The 13,093-nt window shown below is 48.5% G+C and overlaps 1 long non-coding RNA gene across 2 annotated transcripts in view; it reads right to left on the minus strand.

Annotated features, from left to right (window-relative positions):
- Positions 1–9,593: 9,593 nt before the first annotated feature.
- LOC128572071 (uncharacterized) overlaps positions 9,594–13,093 on the minus strand; it is a 30,520-nt gene continuing 27,020 nt past the window's right edge. For both annotated transcript variants that reach the window (XR_008376035.1, XR_008376036.1), the window contains exon 3: positions 9,594–12,979. This is a non-coding gene — a long non-coding RNA (uncharacterized LOC128572071). The remainder of the gene's footprint in view (positions 12,980–13,093) is intronic.

Raw genomic sequence — 13,093 nt, forward strand, 5'->3', positions numbered from 1 at the left:
CCCATGAAACAAGGCAGGGAATGGGGAAGTCAGCTGGGGAGGGAAGGGAAAGGGAAAGGAGGGGAAAGAAGGGGAGAGGAGGGCAGGGAAGAAAGTGGACGTCCACCTGGGGCCCTTGGAGTTGACCGCAAAGGGTCCAGACACTTGGGCTTTGATGGACCCCACCTGCCGGCTGAGGGCTGCTCCCAGGGCCCAGATAATGCTGGACAGAGCTGCAGTGCTTGGGTCTGGCTGCAAGTGGCTTGGGGGTGGCCAGGGTCTGGACAGGGAGCTGTACCCCACCCATGATGCCCATGAGCCCACCTGGCTCCCTAGGGAAGCATCCTGCATATGTCCCCACACCCTTTGTCCAGGACTTTCTGTGTGGCTTCTCCCTCCCGTCAGCACCCAGGCCCCTCAGCGTCGTTACAGTCACTTCCTCTGGGCTGCATCCATCACCTGTGTACACTCAGTGCACTGGTCTTCCTTACCCATGGATTTTGTGTCTGTCTCCTCAAAAACACACCATGGCTCCCTAGTGTCTGAGAACCCACAGCCTGAGACTCCCCCGCCTCTGCTCTGCACGCCGCCTCCTCCCCACCCACACCTCTGCAGGACCAGTACCTTCTGCCCACACACCATGTATGGTGCCCCTGTGTGGGAGGCTGTGTGGCCTTGTGTAAATTAATAACAGAAACTGACACTCAAAGAACTTACCTGCAAAATGTAAGTGAAAACGCTGAGCTGAGGTGCTGCGTGTAAAATGCCTGAGGGGACCCTGGTGTGGCCTGCAGGGGACCCTGGTGGGTGGGGCTCACGAATCCGTGGCCCTTTGTCTTAGCCGGGTACCCAGCAGCAGAAACACCTTTCCTCTCAAGTGGGAAGAATCGTGCCAATCCTATCCCTCTGAGAAGCCTTTGTCCAACAGTACAGTCAGGCTCACACTGACCTTGACTTCTCTGGGTTCTTCTTTTACTTGTGGTCATTAAAGCATTTAACTTTTCTTTAGCGATTTCCCAGGTGCTGATCTGCGTCTGTCTTAGAATCTCACCTGCCAAAGCCACAGACCCAGTTCCATCCAACTGGGCTGAGAGACTTACAGGAACGAGCCATCTCCCGTGTGCCTGCTGCTCTTTGGTTTTTGTAAAAGGCCTAGGAAGTGTCTATATCCTCACAGGGGTCCTCAAACTATGGCCCGCGGGCCACATGCAGTGGTGTGATTGTATTTGTTCACGTTTTGTTTTCTTACTTCAAAATAAGATATGTGCAGTGTGCATAGGAATTTGTTCATAGTTGTTTTTTTTTTTAAACTATAGTCCGGCCCTCCAACGGTCTGAGGGACAGTGAACTGGCCCCCTGTTTAAAAAGTTTGAGGACCCCTGCGTCTAGTAATTACCCTTTCCATGTAGCAGAACAGGGATTCACCCAATATTGCTATGACTTGGAAAGTCTGTGAAGGTAACAACCACTTCTTGACTCACTGCTCTTCTCAGACTGTATAGAAAACACCTCTTCAAAAGCTTTACAAAAGAAACAAATAGACACTCTTTATCTGGGAGGACCATGCCCTTGACACCACAATTCAACACCCAAACAAGTCACAGGCGGTGACATCCGCCAGTCCTGGCAGAAGGTGTCACAGGGTAAACCATGAGGAAACAGGAGCAGCCTTGGAACCTCATGGGTTGTGCAATTTCCTGGAGCAGGGCTCAGCCAGGCCTTGAACTGAGCTTCTTAGACATGGCCTGGAGACCAGCAGGGAGAGGGGCCACGGGCCTGGGGTCTGACAGGAGGATGTCAGGGAGGGGGTGGTGAGCCTGTCAGCCTCAACATGTAGTGCTGACCTCACCTGGGCTGACCTAATGGTCCAGGGTCTCAGCATGACCTGTGCTATGGTCCACTGTGCTTTGTTGCATCTTTAAATTTGAATTTGTAGGCAGCATTCAAAATCGCTGAATGTCTCCTACATACTGACACTTGACTTCTCTGGGAAGCTTGGCAGAGGGCAGGGCTGCAGCACAGGGGCGGATCCCAGTCAGCACCAGGGGAGCCGCTGGGGCTGTCTGTGCTTGCCGGGCAGACAAGGGGCAGGTCACAAAAGCACTCCCCTCAGGGTGTTGCTGTGAGCATTCGATGAGCTCGTACAGATAAAGGACATGGAAGAGAACACACAGGAACCCAACAAAGCTCCGTGCACGCATCAGTTGCCGCGATGTTTGTCTGACAATATGGAGCCACTGCCTCCTCTGAACTGATCATCCTCCCATCCTCCTGTTACACTGGCTCCTCCACACCATGGTTCCCACCACCCATCATGTCCAGCTGGGGCCACTCACTGGCACCCTCATCTGGCCATGGTGGGTGATGGCGTCCACCACCTTGTAAATGGGGCTTTCTATGGCAAGGCCCAATGTGACTGTGGCTGGGAATACCAGACAGATAATAGTCAGTAATCCTTCCAATTCCAAGGAAGGAGAAGTCCTAGTGGAGAACAAGTCTGTGACAGTGCAGAAACGGGCAAATGGGTCGGCTGAGTCCCACAGAGGGGGCCAGCAGGCAGCTAAGGCCCTGGAGGGAGACAGCCCAGGCCGCAGAGACTTCTCTGCAGCCAGCAGAGCAGTGTAAGCAGGCAGCAGACTCCCAGATCTGGGGTCAGGAGCGAAGACAAAGGATCCAGAGAAAGAAGGGCTGGCCCACAGTCGCCATGGCCACCCTGGGCACCAGGGAATGACTAACCCAGCCCACAACTCAGCCCCGAAGACACATGTGAGTAAATCATCAAGAGAAGGTCAGGCCGCAGTGTCCTGACCACTATTCACAGAGCAGGGACAGCTGCCACCATGGGTTTGAAGGTCCCTCCTCCCAGACAGAGCCAGTGGAAGGGAAGGCCCGGAGGCCACCACCTGCTGCAGGCTGTGCACAGGGCCGCAGCGTCAGGATGGAGGCTGATGGAGATTTACACAAGCCTGCCTACCTAGTAGACACCACGCAGATTAATTCAGGCACCAAAGCCATTTCTTAATCAGCCACAAACAATTCCCCTGGTCTGGACTACCCTTTCCTCTGAAACACAGAAACAATTCCAGTTGATGCTTTTATTTATTTTTTAATCTAACAGCATCAAAAAATATACAAGTTGCTATTGAAGTTCTAGAGCTAAACAGTAGTTGCTAAAAGAATTGACAAACATGGATTCCGAGTCCGGTCCAGTTGTAGAAAGTGCAGAGGATTTCGTCGTCAGCGGGGAGGCGGCTTCCTATTCCCCGTGGATTTCACCCACACCACACGAAGTTTCTAACTAGGTGAAGCAGGATAAAGCATACCCAATAAAACTTTTTTAATTGAAAATCATTACCAAACTGCTTTTTTCTAAGACAAACAGTCTCCCCGCCTGGATCTCTTGCCCCTTCTTCAATCACGTCTCTATGCAGCGGTCACGGCAGGGCCAGGTCGGAGCAGAGCTGCCATTGTGGGTTCCACTTCAAGGACCCGCTTACAATTCCCTCTCTGACAAAAATAACTTCTTTCATGGGGAATCTGAGAATCTGAGAATTGGTGCGCCTGCTCTGTGGGAGACAGCACAAAGCCAGGGCAAACGCCTGGGCACCTTCTCAGAAGGGCCATGAGACGCAGACACACCTCTGGAGGTTTCTGTCCCCACCTTCGTGCTATTCTTTAGCAATCACAAGAAAAGGGCTTTGTCACCAAGAACAAGGCATCTCTCGTCCTTATCCATTGTGCTCCACAGGGCGCACACTTGTGAGGATGTTGACAGTGTTTCCAGCGAGGCGTCTTCCCCCTGCGCTCCCTCCCCTGGGGCTTTTGCCTGACATCTGTGGGTGAGCGGCTCCTGCACTAGGGCCTCCTCTCTGATCCTTGCCCCTTATCATTGTCTGGGTCTTCAAATGCCCAGGTTTGGGGGGCACAGTGACCCGTGAAGGGCCCCCACCAGCAGTTAGGGCCAACAGGTTACTCCACAAGCCATGTGCTCCCAACAAGATTCTCCACCTTGCCCCATAGGAACAGAACTCAAGATGGGAGTGAGATAGATCCCCACGTAGTTTGGATCCCAGCAGCCTCAGCCCTGAGCATTCTTCCTCATTCATTTCATTGCCATCCATTCTCCTGCAGAAACGCTCTAGGAGTTGAAATTGAGGCCAGCCTGGGAGCTCTGCAGGGTGACCAAACCTGGGGGAGAGGGAAGCCGGGCTCAGAGTCCTCCCCAGGTGCTAGGGCCTGGCTGCCTCCTGTCCTGGAGGACTCAGACCTGAGGCCTCCTTCATGGTGTGGTTTTCACCCCCAGGGAAGGGCATGGCTCCCAGCGGGGGTCCACTGCAGTGGAGATTTCTACCTCCGTTGTCACAACCCTTCTTCTCCCGTCTTCTCTTCTTGCCACACCACCAAGGCTGCCAGTGACCACCACGGCTGACCCTGGTCAGGCCCAGGTCCCTCCTGACTGCCCTGTCTGGACTCTCCTCCCTGCAGCCCTCCTCCGTTGTCTCCTCTTATCCCAGCAGTTCCCACCGCTGACACTCACAGAGCTCTGTCCTCAGGGCTTTGATAGCTACCGGACGCCCTTGGCCATCTGACCCATGTCCCGGGATTAAACGCCACCCATGCCAGTCACTTCCAGATCCACCTCTCTGACCCTAACATCTCCCATGGGAGTGCCTAATCAATGTGCAAACTGAACAAGGCCCATCCCAACCTGCTCCTCACATAGACTTTCTTACCTAAGTTGAAAAAAATTAACTAAATTGCTAGGGGATAAAAATAACCTGTGCATGACCTCTGACTCCTCCCATCCTCTCTCTTAATCCATAAGCAAATCAGGTTAACTGCCTTCAGAGGCTACCCCAGCATCCAGTCACTTCCTACCACCTTCCCTCCCTACACCAGGCTCATCCCCACCTCTCTCCTGGCCTCAGGCACTGGGCTTCTCGCCCCCTTCCCCCTGCATCTGGCCCCTCGTCAGTCTTTCTGCCCAGCACAGTTGGTAGCTACAAAGTCACCCCATGTCTCTACTCTGCCCATAACCTTTAGATGACTCCCCATTTCAGTTAGAAATAACAAGAAAGGACCCTGCCTGTGAAGCACCCCTATTACCTCCTAGGCCACTGTCCATTTGTCTCTCTGACTTCCCCAAAACTCCATCCACACCAGGCTCCCTGGGCCTTAAACACATCAAGGACACTCCCACCGGGACTTTGAGACTGGCTATTGCTCCTACCCGGGTGTTCCCTCCAGCCTCTCTGTGTCCCCAGCTAGATATTCACATGGTGACCCCTTCAAGTCTCTCAGAGGACAGCCACGGCTGGAGATAAGGCTTCAAAGTCAGAATGAGTTCATTGGAGTGGCCCTTACCCCAGAGTGACTGTGTCCTTAAGAGGAGGCTGGGACACAGGGAAGGTTGTGTGTGGACACGGGGAGAAGACAGCCTTGGCCAAAGGAGGAGAGAGGCCTCAGGGGACACCAGGCAGCCAACACCGTGAGCTCAGGTTTCCCGCTTCCTGAGCTGGAGGAGAATGAGTGCCTGCTGTTGAGCCTCTCAGTCCAGACACTTTGTCACAGCTGTACTGCAGTAACCGCCACACTCTGATAACCACATGAAACACCAGATTGCCCTGGGGCAGAGGCCTTCACTTTTGCCTTTCTGGTAAAATTGTAAAAGACAGAATGAAGAGGGTGGCGCCTGTGGCTCAGTCGGTAGGGCGCCGGCCCCATATACTGAGGGTGATGGGTTCAAACCCAGCCCCAGCCAAACTGCAACCAAAAAATAGCCAGGCGTTGTGGCGGGCGCCTGTAGTCCCAGCTACTCAGGAGGCTGAGGCAAGAGAATCGCTTAAGCCCAGGAGTTGGAGGTTGCTGTGAGCTGTGTGAGGCCACAGCACTCTACCGAGGGCCATAAAGTGAGACTCTGTCTCTACAAAAAAAAAAGACAAAATGAATAAGACAGATTTATGCCAACAAAAGATGTTTGTCATTCTAAACCCAAATCAAGATACCAACCACTAATGCAATTTCCACTCCATAGCAGATCATTTGCTCCAATCATCCTTTCTACCATGATATGGTATTACCCTAAATGGCCATTTCTCATCACAATTAATGAATCATTCGATAATACTTTGTACTGTCGTGATGTCTAAATTTTATTTATTCATTTACATTTTTATTCATTACTCATTTACTTTCGTAGGGGAACCTTGAACATTTCTTGAGTTAAATTCCTAAACATTATATGGCTCTGCCAGCTATTCAAACACAAAAAAAACTGTAAAAGAAATTACCAAATCAATTTAACAGAAATCCAAAAATTCTTTTTTTCCTCAGCTACTGAAGAAATATCAGAATGACATACATAAATCGAAAATCGCTTCCCACTCGCAAGCACATCTGAAATTGATGTGGCCAAGACTATTCTTCGTAATCATTAAATTAATTTAGATATTCTAGTATTGTTCTTTATGTGAAATTAACTCATCATTCTTCCTTGGCTATTTGCCTTTTTTGGAAGAACAGAGAAAGTTGTACAGGGCACACAGAAAACGTCTTCAGCACACTTCAGCTGGGGTGTCCAGCTTCCTGCCCCGTAGGCTGGTCTCACAACTCAGGTTCACTTTCCCTGCAGAGATCTCTGCACACCCAAAAGACAACTATAAGATTTGTTCCAGGGGTCTTAGACCACAGGAGAGAGATTGGATTTTTCTGAAAGTAAAATAAAGGTAAATAATTAAGCCTTTTCAGGGCAAGACCCCTACAAAACTCCTCAGAGCCTCAGTCTCTGCTCTTCCCTCCTGACCGAGTATGCAGGTACCGGAGGGAATTTCAACTAAACATCAAGACAACCTACAAATATTTTAAAGGCCTAATCAATCAGCTCCTGATTATTTTAGAGGAGAGTGTCCATTCATATTGAACTTGGCCCAAGTGTTATAAGAAAACTAGAATTCAAAAGACATCCAGCACTGGAGATCTTTTTCCATTTAAAAACTACGTTGTCGAAGGCTGTTCTCACATCAGTGAGACTAGCCTCGCTTTCTTCTGTGTTAGCTCACCAAGTGCTAACTGATTTCAAGTAATTGACTGCCCTCCTCTAAGTCAGACTCACGAGAAAAGAGAAGGTACATTTTTGTAATTCTGTATTAAGCTTACCTAAAAAGCATCTATTATTTTTTAACAGCATATAGGTTTATATATTTTAAGCAATTTGACTCTTACAGATTTTTATTTATTGAATAAAATGAGTTTACATCAAATATTTCCGGTAAATTATAATGAAATGTGTCTCCTCTTCTGTATTTTAAGGCACTGTAGCGAGACCTGTACCTTAGTGGTGAATCTTCACGCAGATCTTCACTTATCAAACCCTCCCGTGAACACACCAGCGGTTTGCACTCCAGCGACACCTGGGACAAAGGCTGTCTCCACCACACCAACCACCAGCATTGTAGACTTTCCCCTCCACATGTGTACGTTTAACACATATACTATCACTGCTTTTCTCTTGCAAGAAATTTAATTCATTGCTCGGCAATTTCACTGTCTCTCTCAGTCAGTATATTTGTTTGTGGGTTGATTTCCTTATAGGACTAGACTTCTCCTAGGCAACCTGGCAGCCCACAGTTTTCTGGCTACAGTGTGGGGTGATGGACATGACCCCCATCCAGACAAGTGGTGTGGAGAGGTGGCTAAAGGGTCCATTGTATCACTACATATTGAGACAGGATGGTGCCGCGACTAGGTGTGGCCATGGCAGAAATTCTCTTGTGTACAACATGATGGCTGTTATTAATAACAATGCATATTATGTACTTGAAAATTGTAAGAGACTTCAAATGTTCTCACTACATAAGTATATGAAGTGATGGATATATGATAAATAGCTTGATGAAGCCATTCCACAATGTATAAATATATCAAAATATCTTGTTTTACACCATAAATACATGCAGGGTTTTGTGCATTAAAAAATAAATTGAAAGGGTTATTTACCAAATTGAGAAAAAAAAAAAAAGAAATTCTCTTGTGAAATTCTCTTGACACACTGAGCACCCTCAGTGTGTCAAATTAAAGAGTGGTGTCTTTATGGGCAGAGCCTGTGGCTCAGTGAGTAGGGCGTCAGCCCCATATGCCGAGGGTGGCGGGTTCAAACCCAGCCCCGGCCAAACTGCAACAAAAAAATAGCCGGGCGTTGTGGCGGGCGCCTGTAGTCCCAGCTGCTCGGGAGGCTGAGGCAAGAGAATTGCGTAAGCCCAAGAGTTAGAGGTTGCTGTGAGCCGTGTGACGCCACGGCACTCTACCAAGGGCAATACAGTGAGACTCTGTCTCTACAAAAAAATAAAAAAAAGAGTGGTGTCTTTGCTTCAGACCAGGTGAGTTCAACAGACAGGCCTCGATAACAGACGAAGTTTCATTAGGGAATTAAAGGTGGGTGAAAATCAGACGTTTTTACACCCTCTTGGCATCCTAACCCTCTAGAGCAGGCGTCCTCAAACTGCGGCCCACAGGCCACATGAAGCAGTATGAATTGTATTTGTTCCTGTTTTGTTTTTTACTTCAAAATAAGGTATGTGCTGTGTGCATAGGAATTTGTTCATAGTTTTGTTTTGTTTTTTAACTATTTCTGGCCCTCCAACAGTCTGAGGGACAGTGAATTGGCCCCCTATTTAAAAAGTTTGAGGACGCCTGCTCTAGAGTAACTTAACCTATAGGAGTTGTCAAACCCTGGGGAAGTCTTTTAAAATTAAGGAACTGGGTAAGGAAGGGGCACCTAATTCTGCCATCTGAGGACACTGTTGAGCCCACCTGAAGGCCCTACAGGAAGGGGTTTCACTCACTCACTATAAATGGTAAGTTCATCATGTCCTCCAGAGCAATTCCAAAGGGCCCAGCTACCTAAATCTTCATTCTTACCCATAAATATGTACAACAATTATGTAGCCATAAAAATTAATAATAAAAAAACTGTAAAGGTTGCTGCATTCATTTTCATCTCCATGGACCTGTTCTGCTGTCTTGACTCTTGACTATATAGTATGGGTACTGATATCTACTTACTCACGAAGCAAGAAGGATTGTTAGGGGGCGGTGCCTGTGGCTCAAAGGAGTAGGGAGCCGGCCCCATATACCGGAGGTGGTGGGTTCAAACCCAGCCCTGGCCAAAAACTACAAAAAAAAAAAAAAAAAAAAAGATTGTCAGCACCTTTTTCGGCAATTGTTTATTTAATGATGATATTTGCCTCAAAATCTATGTCTATCTGGCTAAATTCTTAAATAATTTTTCCTTTGAAATTGGATTTTATCTGTTCTTTGATTCAAATCCCATCTCTTCTCCATATCCAACCACCTGGGCTCCACCATTACTATGTAAAGTTTGGGCATTTCCCTAAGCCCCGATCTCAAGGCTCCAGCAGCAAGCACCACCCAGATCAGGCACTTGTGGTGGGCAATGTTCATTTTCAATAAGGAAATCCTCAAAGTTTATCAAATCAGGATGAAAGTTATTACCTCATAAAAGCAGAACAGAACTCTCATTGTTCATTGAGCATTTTACTCAAGTTTAATTTAGAGCAATAACACAAATACATGTTTCTTGGAAGAAAAAAGATGGATAACAGTAAACTTTATAGCCCACTAGCTGTTGAAATGTGATTGGCATTTGGCTGTCTTACCTCACAGTACAATATTGTGGTGGTATTTTTATGGATGCTGCCAGAACAGTTCAAAATAAAACAGAACTATGTTAAAATTATCCAAGTACTCTGTTATTGGAAGTTAAAGGTGGAGAGCAAAAGTACTTTGTGATTACAGTAGACAGTGAAAGAAGTTACCAACAGCATAATAGTTACAAACAGAATAATGTAATAATGTATAATAATAATGTAACAATAGTTACAAACAAAATAATGTTTATTCAGCCCTTATACTGCCCCAGGCTGTTCTGAGACAATTTGACTGTGTTGTCCTTCTAAACCCTCCTAAGACTCACACAGGGCAGGTGCCTCGTAGTCCCATTTTATAGTTACTGAGAAAAGGAATGGAGTGAATGTAACTTGCCTGTGGTCCATTGGTTGCAGCCACTAACCTCATCCCCGCCTAACTACAGATGTAGAAGAAGAAATCATCTCCCCGCGTGCTCAGCGGGGGATGCCCTGGGCTGGGCGCGCAGTCCAGCCCCAGGGTAAGGGCCTGCAGTTTGCATACAGCGTGACCGGGGACATTACAGCCCCATATGTAGGTCATCTTCAGACCATGGGGATGTCAAGTGATGACAGTAACAACCCAGAATAACAAGTGAGACGGGTCGTTTGCTTCAGGGCAACAACAGCAGACTCTGAGAGCCCGGAAGGCTTCCTGAAGAAGAAATATTTATCTAGAGACACACAACGTAAAGAGGGGTCGGCAAGCCCAAAGAAGGAAATGTATCCCAAGAAGAGGAAGAAAGTGGTAGATACAAGGTCAGACAGGAGAGGCCCTGGTGCTGCTGGTGACAAAGACTGTCGGTGTGGCTCAAGCAGAAGGCAGCCTCGGAGAGAGCTTTACAAGTTACCCACGGGCCCTTTCTTGATACTTGAGATGTTACTGGAAGCAGTGAAGTTATTATTTAAAGAGCCTGCAATGCGCTAGTCTTCATATCAGAACTACAGACACTTGACATGTGTAACTGGATCAAGGCTCCCTCGTTTAATTATATCTGAAGCTCTTCGTTTCTTTTTCCTTTGAATAAAAGCCCATTTTTACCTTCAAGTGAAGTAGTACCTTTCCTGCAATTTCAAAGTTCCCTATAAAATACTTGGAGTAAAGGTGTTGATCTACAGATCCAGCTGTCTGGCCTCTGACCGAGTGCCCTGCAGAGGCCCACATGCACCTTCCTGGGGCGCTCACGGCAGTGGCGTCTCACACACGAAACCTGGTTCCCAGCAGCACCTTCTCTCTCTGCTTTGTGGCTTTAATGAACTCCAGCAGCTCTAGCAACTTTGGGTGAGCTCTGCAAAGTCTTCAACACTTGGATAGCTTTACTGGTGATACTGAAAGGCATGGAAACACTTGCTCTGCTTCTGAACATGCACCTTCCAGAACGCCTGATCCTCCTGTTGGTCAGGCCACGGAGTCCCATCTGTGGACCCCACAATTAGTAAGCCACCCAGTGTGTTTCTATCAAGGTTCTCGATTTCCTTTCTTTCCAGATAGGCGAGAGCCCCTTACTATCAGGAAATGGACTAACATTAAACGTGTCAGTGCACTCCAATGACCACATTAGAGATAAGCCTTTACTCCAGGTCCTGAGGGAGCTGCTTTGACGGGCACAGGAAACCCCTGATTGGTGGGGAGGGGGGGGTCTCCCTGCTCACTGACAGCTGTGTTCTGTATCAGCGCACCAGCCTCAGGAGGGAAAGGGATCTGGAACAGGAGCACACCTTCACATTGGCGTGTGTGCAGTTATGGGAAGGTCAGTGGGCATCCCAACACAAAACTAGGAGGTGGACTGTCCCAGCTCATCAGCTCTCCAGAAACACTGCTTCCTAGGGTTCCTTAGCTGGCCGCTCCCCGCAGTCTCATAGGCCATGTCATCCTGGGTCAAAACAGGAATTTGGGGGAGTAAGAGGGCAGAGCCCTTCAGGCTTTCCACAGTTCATCTCCGGAGTATCTCAGGCCTCACTCTAGAGTAAGTGGTTTCAAGGTGCAGCAGTTTCCAAGATAGCAGGGCGTGCTGACCAGTGGAGGTGAGACATGTTGCGTCAGCAGGCCATCTAGAACAGGTACAGACTTTAACATTACCAATGTGACCGTCAACATGTAGTGTCCAACTTCACTGAGGAATCCTTAGGAAAGCTTGTTCCATATTTAAAATAATGGCAACACATACATGTGGTGGCCGTGGCACAGTTCCTTACATGCCCAGGCAGGAGCACGGTCTCACTCAGAGTTCAGCTTCTCCAGCCCACAGGGGAGTAGTGTTTGGCACCTGCTGTCTAAGCCCATCCCCCTTGGCAGGGGCCTCCCTTCCTGGCCACCAGTAGAGATCAGCAGATGCCTATTATTAGTTATTTATCCGGTGGAATGCTGGCACTTCCTGCCAGATTAAATTTTACTTTTATTTACTACCTTACCATAATCAGTATTTGAACTTTGTGTTTTTCTTTCTGTGAAACGACACACTCTGTCTGGAGTTAAAGGAACTTTGGGCAGCGTGAACAGGTGTGGGAGTCCCGTGGTGAGGTCTAGCTTCTTACAGGGGACAGAACACAATCTTGTGTTTTAGCGCCAGGCAGCCTCTCATTAGCTGTGTGTCCTAAACCTATTGATTCTGTTCTGCAATCGTGTTTCAGAAGTGGACTAACAGAGACGGGCCCCTCCATGCCCTCAACTTCCTCACCTGTGCCCAGCTGAGAGCTTCTGCTCACCACGCCCACCCCCACACACACCTGTCCTGCCTGGACACTGGCTCCAGACGAGTCAAGTCTTGACCCCCAGCTCCCTCCCTCTCCCATGGGTCTGACGCATCTCTGATGAGCCTCTTAGTCCACTTCTGAAACATGACTGTGGAAAAAAGCACAACTCACCCAAGTGCAGTGTCCTTGTTAACAGAGCACTGCCATGTTGCCAGTGTCCACTTACACCAAACCATCTCCATGGGTTTCAGCCTCAAATGACAGGGAGGAATCCAGGGCTGGAAAACCACCCAGGCAAATGACAGCTGGGCGGGGTCTCTTCTACGAGCACGGGAGGAGTTGAAGGTGACGGGAGCTGCATTGTGTATTTCTCTCCTTAGATTTATACATATACAGTGCTTCTACTTCAAAGAGATCCATTCGAGGCAGACATCTTTTAAAGCAGAACAGACGTAGCTGGGCTAAGGTGTAGCCCTGCAGGGAGAGGGAGAAGGTCAGGTCTGCCGGGCAGCTGCCCAGGTCCGCCTGCCTGGAAAGGGAAGCCGTGGGCAGATGCGGGAGGGGAACCTTGGAGGTGCTCACTTGAGTTTCTTCATCTTGCTCATCTGGAGAGTGGAAAAGAAGTCAGTTTTGAGGTCAGGGGAGAGCAGCAGCTTTGACCAATGGAGCCAGCAGACACACGGGAACCACTTAAAATGTCAGATGCACTAGGAGTGCTG

The sequence above is a fragment of the Nycticebus coucang genome, chromosome 19 (assembly GCF_027406575.1).
Source record: "Nycticebus coucang isolate mNycCou1 chromosome 19, mNycCou1.pri, whole genome shotgun sequence".
Taxonomy (NCBI): Eukaryota; Metazoa; Chordata; class Mammalia; order Primates; family Lorisidae; genus Nycticebus; species Nycticebus coucang.